Source organism: Centruroides sculpturatus, unplaced genomic scaffold (genome assembly GCF_000671375.1).
Source record: "Centruroides sculpturatus isolate CEXI.00-Female unplaced genomic scaffold, Cexi_2.0 scaffold599, whole genome shotgun sequence".
In the NCBI taxonomy this organism is placed as follows: Eukaryota; Metazoa; Arthropoda; class Arachnida; order Scorpiones; family Buthidae; genus Centruroides; species Centruroides sculpturatus.
The window spans coordinates 48,406-59,196 of NW_019384829.1; the positions used below are offsets into that span (position 1 = coordinate 48,406).

At 33.7% G+C, this 10,791-nt stretch overlaps 1 long non-coding RNA gene and 1 other non-coding gene across 4 annotated transcripts in view; one reads left to right on the top strand and one right to left on the bottom strand.

Moving 5' to 3' along the window:
- LOC111630081 overlaps window positions 1-3,200 on the top strand; it is a 6,706-nt gene extending 3,506 nt beyond the window's left edge. The window contains exons 3-5 of one of the 3 annotated variants that reach the window (XR_002757452.1): window positions 812-948; window positions 1,080-1,275; window positions 2,945-3,200. This is a non-coding gene — a long non-coding RNA (uncharacterized LOC111630081). Of the gene's footprint in view, window positions 1-811; window positions 949-1,079; window positions 1,587-2,944 lie in introns of those variants that run through there. The other 2 variants (XR_002757451.1, XR_002757450.1) reach the window with 2 other exon arrangements.
- On the bottom strand, window positions 1,182-1,253 carry Trnat-ugu. Its single transcript has one exon. It is a non-coding gene; the product is annotated as a tRNA-Thr (tRNA).
- Window positions 3,201-10,791: the final 7,591 nt, after the last annotated feature.

A 10,791-nucleotide genomic window follows, 5' to 3' on the forward strand; every position in this document is an offset into this window, starting at 1 on the left:
AAAAAAAACTAATCTATTTATTCATAAGAAAAAATATCTATTTATTCATATATAAGTAGTGTTTTTCACAACAAATTAGATAATAGAAACATCCGACGACGGCGTCATTCGAGAGCTTCCGACGGACTGACAACAGTGACGACGCATGTCACGGGGGAGGGGTGCTGTGAAAAGCGAGTACAAGTGGCTGAGAGATAGAATCAGTGCCTAATTTTCGTTAATCGATTCAGAACGTTTTTTAAATGTTTTTTTTTTATAAAATAAATAATATTTGCGTATGGAACTAAAGAGCCGCAGCTTCACATCCAAAGAGCCGCATGTGGCTCGCGAGCCGCAGGTTGCCGACCCCTGGCTTAGGCAGATGGGAGACTCGACTCTGAAGCACAACGTTACACCTGATAGCTCTGGTACGACATCACTGCAAGCTTTCACGACAAGTTGAGGGGAATCTTCGCAAAGGAGGGCGCGAGTGCAAAACTACTTCGGACACACCAATCGATATTTTCTAACATTTATCTACCTGTTCCACTCCCTCAACGACGATTCTTCTAACTATTGTCTTCAATTGGATGCACCATTGTGGCTTCGCGTCGCATAACTTTAGAGAGCACAAGGAAACAATTGTATTCCATATTATATCCATTAAAAACAATTGAAATTTGTTTATATGCCAATTAAACAAAACCTGCATAAGTATATAAATTTAAACCGTAGAACCCATAGTTTCCGAATATTTAGTAATGTAGTAAAATACGGTTTTTTCCCCTTTTACATTCGTTTGAAAGTAATGATTCAAACCTGTTTATTATAGGAAAGAACGTTTGGGAATATATTGAAACACCACTTCCTTTAATGAAGTTAACTTAAATTTTATGAAAATTTTTGTCAAAGAACTTGTGACGTTACGTTTCAAAGGGATAAAAAGTATGATATTGCCATACAATTGATGTTAATAAGTTTATTCATCTCTTACTTATTAATTTATCCATAAATAGTCAATTTAGTAAAAACTTTTCATATCAAAATTGGAGATTTACTGATGATAGAAAATGAATACAAATTACTTATATTTATTTCAGAGGAAACTTGTCTTTAAGTAAAGATAAGAAACATTTAGAACGAATTCATACAATCCGCATATTAAGCGGAAATTATGTGAAAGATAAGGAAGAATAATAAAAAGGCTCAGCAGGGGTTCGAACCCTGGATCTTCGGTTTACAAGACCGACGCCGTACCACTTGGCCACTGAGCCACTCTGTTATTAATTCGGAAAAGTAAATATTATAACAAAATTTGTTTTCGTTTCCTTGTTTTTGGTTCCTTTGAAGTTAACATAGCATTCAATACTGTAAAACGATTTACGTATGACTCATCTCAGCCACCTGCATAAGTAAGACTGCTTTCTCAGTACTTTACTGTAAAAATATTTAGTGTACAGACTGTGTTGATTTTACGATAGGAATGCGTTCTCAGAGGAAGCGGCATAAACTAAATCAGCGCAAAATTAATCCATTATACTTGTCAGCATTATATAGTACTGTATCATGAAGCGAAGAGATGCCTTCCAGGTCGTTCAAAAATTTATACAGTAAATTAACGAATTACAGTATTTACAGTATTACAGTATTTATGTAAAAATAAATACAGTAGAACCTCGATTATCCGGACTAATTGGGGATGAAGGTAGTCCGGATAAGGAAAAATCCGGATAATCGAAACAAATACTTTGTCTTTTAATCATAATACAACACGTTTTCCTTTCGATGACATATCGGTAATATTAAAAGTAAATACTGTATTTAAATCGTGATCAAATTTTCAAGAAACAAACGTTCGTATTGAATTTGGACTACTACTGACCAACGCTAACAGACTACCTATTGTTTAAAAGGCCCTCTGGTGGCGCAAGAAGACGGATTTTATAAAATAAAAAGCAGTTGAAACTGCATTTTTATGAATAAAAATTTGACAAACTATTTATCGTTTTATGACGAGTAAAATTTTTTCGTCGCGTTCGCGGCTTTTAAGTAATGCATAAACCTTCGAGGCGCGAGGCCCTTCGGACCGCGAGGCATAGGCGGTGGCCCACGTCGTCCATGCCTTACGCCGCCCTTGGTCATAGAAATGATGTAATTTGAATATAAATTATTTATAAATACGTATGTCAAGTTATATTTTTATTACTACGTAAAATATATTTAAGAGTTTACGAGCAACTGTGCTGGGTGAGACGTTGTTGAAACAAAAAAGTTATGCATTCCATCACATACATAAACAGTGTCGTAATTCGCCAAGTGCAAATCAGCAAATTCGTAAAATTTTTGTTTATTTTGAACAATCCGGATAATCGAAAATCCGAATAATGGAGGTTCTACTGTAAATTTAATACAGTATCAAATTTATTTATTTTTACATAAATACAGTACTGTAATACTGTAAATACTGTAATTCGTTAATTGTAAATCGTTTAGTTCTAAACGTCCTCTTTGTCAGATAATCTCGCTCTTTCTCTTTCTCAACCGGTAGAAACAAAAATGATGGTTTTGTGAGCTAATGTCCAGTATTTCTCACACCTGTGCCGCGGTTTTACAAAGTGTTCATAGATTGATACTGTACCTGAAATTCGACCTAAATTCGAATCTGACCAGGATGGAGTAATAGACTTTTAATGGTCGATAGTCCTTGCAAAGTAAAAAAACATTCGTTATATGGAAATTTATCTTTGTTATTTAGAAACAATTTTACATATACTTTTGACCGAAAGAGTAGAGTACCTGTAAAATGCAAAAATTCGTTATACAGAGAAATTCGCTGTATAGAATTCGTAATATGGAAGTTTTTCTATAAAATGCATAAATTGTATATACTGTATTTAATGAAATAAACGAACGCCCATCGAAGCTTCCTCTTGTCCAACTTGTTCACCTTCTCCTATCCTTCTAGTGCGGACGTCATTTTTGAACAGCCCCATAGCTTATACAGAGAGAAGTTCTATATCAGATGACGGCACGTCGAAGAAAGCCAGTTTGTGTAGATTTGCAGATGAAATATATTATTATATGTCAGATAGTTTGGAACTTTATTTCTTGTGAAGGAGATGGCCGATTACATTTTGTAAAGGATTCAGTGCATAAGGACAGCCGTGAGTCTCGTTCTACTGTCTACATTTTCTAAACTCTTTGAAAAGAGTGCATCTTTCAAAATGACTGCAGAGCTAAAATGGTAAAATTTTCCTGTAGTGTGGTATTGTTATTTTAGTATTTTTCTAAATTTATTGCCTGCGTAGGAAATGAACTACATTTTTCAGTAGTCTATTAGGTCACAAAACAGCTCAGACATGAATCCTATTAAAAATTGCTAGAACCAAATAAGCAGGATTTCGCAGATAAGAAGGTTCACATACGTAGCAAGCTTATAGAACTTATAAATATTTGATACCACAATATTTCACTGCATTACATCAGAAGTGACAGAATGAAAATGCCATGCCTCAGTGTCACGAAGGCAGGGAGAATCAACAAAATATTAAAGGGACTTTTTTCAGGCTCTTTCCGCTTTATGGGTACTAAGAGTATAGCCCACTAGTAGCCGAGTGGGAAAAAACCACTGAACATTGGTAGCTGATCGCAAGTTCGCGCCGCAATTGGATAAATGAACTTTTCCGAATTTTTTCACGTGTCTAAAACCTAAATAGGGGCCAGTTTCTCTCGAGAAGCATTTCCCTCGGCAGATTATCTGTGTCCAATTGCAGTTTCCACCACACCAAACCACTAACAGCATCTTTTTCAAGCATATCGTGGGCCTAGTGCTGACCAGATGGTAAGTTTCACCTAAGGCTAAACCTATTTCTACTGTGCTTGCTTCCAGAACTGCTGCTAATAGAAAGCACTTCTAGAATTGGCGCTTCTATGAACTATTTATAAACAACTTTAGAGTATATTTACGGGAATTCACTGTCTTTGGCATTATTATTTTCATTTATTTTTCTCGTTTTCAATATTTTTGACTGCTTATTTTGCCACTTTTGTCATTTTATTACTTTTGGCAGTCGCATCGTTTTTTGCCCATCGAGCCAGCCTGTATAGTCCAGCCCGACATGAGGTGCCAAGTAGTGAGAAAATAAGCCCGACATTTTCAGATTGGACCACTACAGGAATCGATATCTCGAGTAGAGTTGCCATAGGTTCAAAACCAGAAATCGGGACATTGTATACGTGAGGTAGCATTATGGTAAAATTTGATGGATATCCAGAAATCTGTTAGACTATCGTCTAGAAATAGACAGGCTACTGCCTGTCTATTTCTAGACGATAGTCTAGCAGATAGTCTAGAAACTAAGTCAATAATTCTAATTAAATTAATTTTATCGATCAATTACCAATTAATTTTATTCATGAGTTATCAATTATTAAGCATTTAACCAAACGTACTTGTTTGACTTTTGATCGATTTCAATCTTTTGATAGTTTTGTAGATAACTCACCCAGCACTACATAGGGCCAACAGAATATGACGCGTTATGCTACAGACAACTAAAGGTGTAAGCATGCACGACATCCATAAACATTAACCGCCTACGAGCCCACCAGTTTCTGAGTGGATAAAACCACTCAACACTGGTTCGTGGGTCCCGTGATCGAATCCGGACGGGTCAAGGAATCCCCAGGAATTTTTAGTCCGTTCGGATAAGTCGGGCCCCTTCCCTCACCACCCGGTCGCCCCATTGTGGGCCTGGTCGAACCTATAATGGGCCTACTATAAGAGGCCCTCTTAGTGCCCACAGGGCAGAAAGAATTAAAAAAAAAAAAAAGTGTTCTTGGGTTTGAGTCTCTCAACGGGCTAGTCACGTAGAGTTTTCCGGGTTTTCTTCACATTAGTAACACCTAAATAGGGACCACTTAGGCTTATATTTAGGTGTTACTAACGCATAAAAAGTCCTCCCGGGAGCCATCGCCCGCGTGTTGCATTAATGTATACAAATAAACCAAACTACACCACAGTAGCGTAGCGTAGTGGGGGCGGCAGGGGCGGCCCGCCCTGGGCGGCACTTTTTATGGGGGCGGCAAAATTTCACAATATAATTACGGTCCCAACAATTACGATTCCTATAATTACGCCCCCTATAATTACGGTCCCAATAATTACGATTCCTATAAAACTGCAAAAAAATTGTGACGGTATCCGTAAAAAACAGTAAAAACCCCCCTATAATTACGTTAAACGTCATCGGGCAGCCGAACTACTTTCCCGCCGTCCGTAGCGCCACGCTACAGAGAGATTTCTATCGTCTGGACAGTATTATATAAATTATATATAAATTAGGTACTGTACATATAATTATATATTAATTATATATAAATTAGGTACTGTATATATAATTATATATTAACTTATTNCGATCTTTTAAAAGCATCTGATTTCATTTAAATTTATCCAAGAATCCACAAATTTACAGTTGACTGAATTGTCTTGTAACAAGCAAAATTGAAGATAAACAATAATTAAAATACTTACTTAGACCAGAATATTTAAATCTTAAAAAGAAAATAACATGATTTTAAGGCATTGGCATAATACATTTACTAATCGAAGGATAAAATTGCACCCATGATGCAATTTCAGTGGCGTGACTGCAACACAAAACAAATCAATTGTTTGCGTAATATCGTATTTAAAAGTATTTTCTATTTTAAGAAAACCTGCATTTGGTTTCTTAAGAGAAATATGTTGTATTAGAGCTACAGAACTAAAGTTGCATCCAGATCTGAAATTTTTAGTATTTACAGTCCGCCTTTCGATAGCTGAAAGTAAAACATGTATCCAGGTAACCAGAAGCAATGTTTGTGCATTGTTTGTTTTCTACGACCAGTCCTCCGGTCGTTAGAAATATTTGGAATTAAAATGATGTATTGTGACTGCAGGAAGCCTACCAAAAAATGGAAATATTTGTCAAAGTTATATTTTCTGTACCAAACTGCTATAGAGATATTTATATGGACTAATTTAGTACTTACTACTCAAGAGATAACAGACAATTTGGTGTGTGTCGGGTGGATCAGAATGTTCCCTAAGAATCAAATACTTATAAAATTTATTTTAGTTACATTTGGTATTTTCACAGTATTTCAATTTAGTTTGTTTAAAAGGAAAAGACTTTATATACCTAAAAATAATAGTGGATATGAAGGTGAAGAAGAAGAAATGACACATGTCATTCAGATGTTTTTTATTTGTGGCATTACAGTTATATTTTCTTCAATAATTCTAGTCATTACTATAATTGACTTGTTTCTTTATCCTACTTTGAAGAAAATAACGGACTCAGAGTTTGAGCTGGCATTCTGTAACCTGAATATCACATTAATGTGTATTTATGTAATTGGACAATTAGATTGCTGTATACTTGTTTTTGGTGCAAGTGCCGTTATGCTCTCGAAAAGATTCAGGTATTTATCTGTTGCAGTAGACGAATTGAAAAAAGACGAAAGTTTCTTGAAGGCTAAAGTCGAAACTTTGATCGAAACTCATTGGGATTTATGGACTTACCTGCAAGAAGTAAACCTAGTTTGTGAAGCATATCTTCCAGCCGCATACTGTTTCGGAGTATATCAGACAAGTTTCATATTCTGTGCTGTGTTTTTCTTTCAACTTGACGATATTATGCGTCTTGTATTTTCTATTATTTTGATACCTTTCGTGGTGTTATTTACGATTTTAAGTTTCCAACTATCACGGTTTTCATCTTTGGTAAGTTAAACATAAAGTTATCATTTCTTATTAACTAGATTTAGAAACATTCTTGAAAAAGTAATATTGAAACTTTCATTAATTAAAATGGGACGTTCATAACTTATTTACGAACAATAAAGTAACAATTTATTCCAAATGTGTTAAGATGATAAACGACTGAAAAGATGAAATGTTTTAAAATATATATAAATGGTTTGCTGTATATTAGTTAATATGACGATTTTAGTCTCTGTAATCCAAAATTATTCTTGGTAGACAAATCTCACAGCAATCTTATTGGCAAATTAAATTTATTTTGTAAAGACTACATCAAATGCATTTCGGGCTGGTCTAATATTTTCCAGTCCCTCTTCAGTGCTAAAACAATAACAAAGAATGTAAAATGTTTAACTAAAACACAACCTAGATGTATATCTACACCAAAATTATAAATTTTGGAGAAAAACTTACAATAACCGCTGGTGGTAAGTACAATGATATTTCCATGGGTAGGGGTGGTAAACTTTGTACACATTTGTAGGAATCCTAAAATTACAATTATCTTTTTTTTGTACAAAACAATATAAGGCAAATACAAGTAATATCTTAAGCAATACTTATACTTACAAGTTTAAGAAACCTTTCCACACACGTGTACAATAAACATACTAAAACCAACCAATTATTAAAAAAATTCTTTGACAAACAATTGTATAGATAATTCCAAAGCACTACAAATTTTTAACATCCTTAGCATCAGTATACCATCAACACTTCACAACAGTAATCAAGTGATGACGTCTTAATACGTAACCATTTATTTTATTCTAGCGCCATCTATAAGATTATACCAGCTATAATTTATTTCCATCCCTTTCGACTGATTTATTAAATTATTATTATTTTGTTTTCTAATTTCTATATGTTCTTTGAATTTTCTTTTATATTATCTTTTTCAATACGTAAAATTTTTACATTGTTTCTATTAATATTACAATTATTACTATTGATGTGGTTAAACCACGGAGAATTATTATACTTGAGCCGAATGGCTGCTTCGTGTTCTTTAACTCTAGTTTCTAGTACACGCCCGGTTTCTCCTATATATACACACGGATTATGACAGTCACATTCAATTCTATAAACCACACCAGCTTTTTTTATAGGGTCTAAATTATTTTTACTATTATTATTAATATGTTTACAAATGTTTTGTGAAATACTATTGGTCAAAGATGGGGCCAAACAAATATTATGATTCTTAATACTTTTCCTGCACTTTTCAAAGATATTTTTAATGTATAGAAACTTCTTATATATTTTATCAGTTTTCAACTTAGTATTATATCTATTCTTTAAATAATATGTTTTCCATTTTTTAAGTATAAAGTTTGGGTAATCGTTCAAAAGGAATTTGGTATCTAATTCTTTTAGTTTAATATTTATGTTATAATTATCAGATATTCTAGTACATATGTTTTTTAATTCGACAATATATGCATTCTTTTTAATGTAATCAGGAATACAAGAATGGTAATTAATAGTTTTGCTTACATTACAAGATTTTTTATAAGTTATAAAATCAAATTTTCTAGGATTATTCACTATGGTAATATCTAAATAATTAATTTTCTTATTAACTTCTTCTTCAATATCAAACTGTATAACCTTGTCTATGTTGTTTATTAAATTATATATAGTTTCTTTATTAATCAGATTTCTATTATACACTATTAAATAGTCATCTACATACCTCATTATTGTCTTTATACCCCTAATTTTAATAATTTTTTTATCGATGTCAATCATTACTAATTCAGCTAATTTTGGCCCCATCTTTGACCCCATACTGATACCATTTTTTTGTCTATAAAACATACCATCAATTTCAAAATAATTATTTTTGTAAGCAAATTCTATTAAATTTATCAAATTTTTTTGGATACCAAGGTCTTTTAAACTGTTTTCTATCATACACCAGGTTATGCTAGGATACATATTTTTTATATCTAAGCTCATTAAGCAATCTGAATTCTCCTTATTTAATTTCAATAATTTATTAATAACAGTATCAGCATTTTTTATACTATACATAGAATTATCTATATCTTTTAATTGTTGTTTTATGTATTCCTCTAGATTATACAAGATGGAAAATTTAAAATCTACAATAGGTCTAAACTTTTCTTCTATTTTATGTGTTTTTAATCTAATATTAAGTTTTGGGGTTCTATTATTTTTAGGATCNTTCGACATAAACATCCGTTCAATTCGAAACTAATCCCACATTCCAACGCCAAAGTTGATAGTTAGCATGGTCCCGGGAACAACTCTGACCCATCTACATACCTTTTACCTCACAACAATCAATCACGTGACCATTCTCCCACGCCGAACTTATAAAAACCCCTTCCTTCCCCTTCTCGGGGGAGTCGTACCAGAGCAGGTGCCGGAAGAAGATCAATTTCAAATAGTGTCCTTTTTATCTAGTGAACTTCCCTAAATCCAGGATTTAAATAGTTAACCAGTGACCTTTCCTTCATCAGTGAACTTTCCTAGAAAGAGAAATTTTCCTAATTCACAGAGTAGCGTGGATAACAGATCAAGAGTTATGGAACCAATTATTGTAAGCTCTCTCTCGGTCTATCCGCGTTTTAGGGACGCGAACTAGACGTTGTATTACTTGGTTTAATAAATTGTTAATTTTCCTTATGTTATATCTGGCCTCCTCGTTTACTCGTATATCGCCAGTCGTCTTACCGACGCGCTCCTCCCTCCACCACTCGACCCGTTACAACGGGAAAAAGAACCCTTAAACCACCCATCCTGACAGTGAAAGGGTTTAACAACCTGTTGCCGGATCGGGAAACCTATCCCCCCCTTCCGGTGGTTTCACATAATTAAATGTTTTTTCTATTCGTATTTAAAGTATGAGCTATGTATAACGATCTTTACATGAAGAGTTTTTACATTTTAAGCAAAAGTGTGAAGGTTAATTCAACAAATACATTCGAACCCCTATAACGCGGTAGATACGTTCCGCTTTATAAGAATTTCGCGTTGTAAGAATCCTTAATTAAATATATGAGCCAATCACAGCCCGGCACGTGTGCAGTTTACGGATTACGGCTGTTTGAACGGTTTTCTTCCATAAAATTAATCGATTTTAGACTAATTTGACTCAACATTTCTAAATCACGTATAATTTTTTGGAAATGATCCGTATAAACTATGCTATAAACAAAAACTTGTAGGATTACTTACCGAGTGTGCATCGTTAGACGACGTCATCGCTTAAGCTTGTTTTCGTCGCGGAGCAGCGCACCAAACGGCGGGCGCATTTTCTGATAAGTTATTTTTCTGAGAAAAATTCGTTGAACTTTGGAGACATCATTAATAGAAATAATTTTTATGGCCGTTGAATAAGAAATGTTTTTTCACAAGAAATGTATAAAATTACAGTACTGTACAGGTAACCCCCGTATAACACGGCACTTCTATAGCACGGATTCACTCTAACACGGTTCGAGAATTGGTACCACCCCCGTATAACACGGTACTGTTATAGCACGGATTCACTCTGACACGGTTCGAGAATTGGGTAAAACCCTCGTNTTTCATATTTTGCACATTACCTGTAGAATTATCATTATCTTTACCTTTCTTTCTATTTTTAATTTCTTTTTTTACAGTCTCTGTCAAGTGTTCTTGTGTACAATATGAGCATTTTCATTGCTTACATTAACTATAGCATCAGAAATGGCATCCTCTTATTTGTTGATGTACTCTTAACATATTAATTAGTGCATTCAAAATATAAAAAAAAACTTTAAAATAAAAAATTTAATAGATCTATAGGTCTTACATATTTTGCAAGTTTTCGTAATTAATCAATGGTGAAATTTTTTAGACAAACAATTTTAATTGGATATTCTTGACAACTGAAGACCATGAAATTATTAAGGCTTTTCAACTAGTAAATTAATGTTGACAATATAAATATGTGAAATCCGGAATTTTTACTGAATTTTCCGATTAATATCCCGCAGTTTCCTAAACCT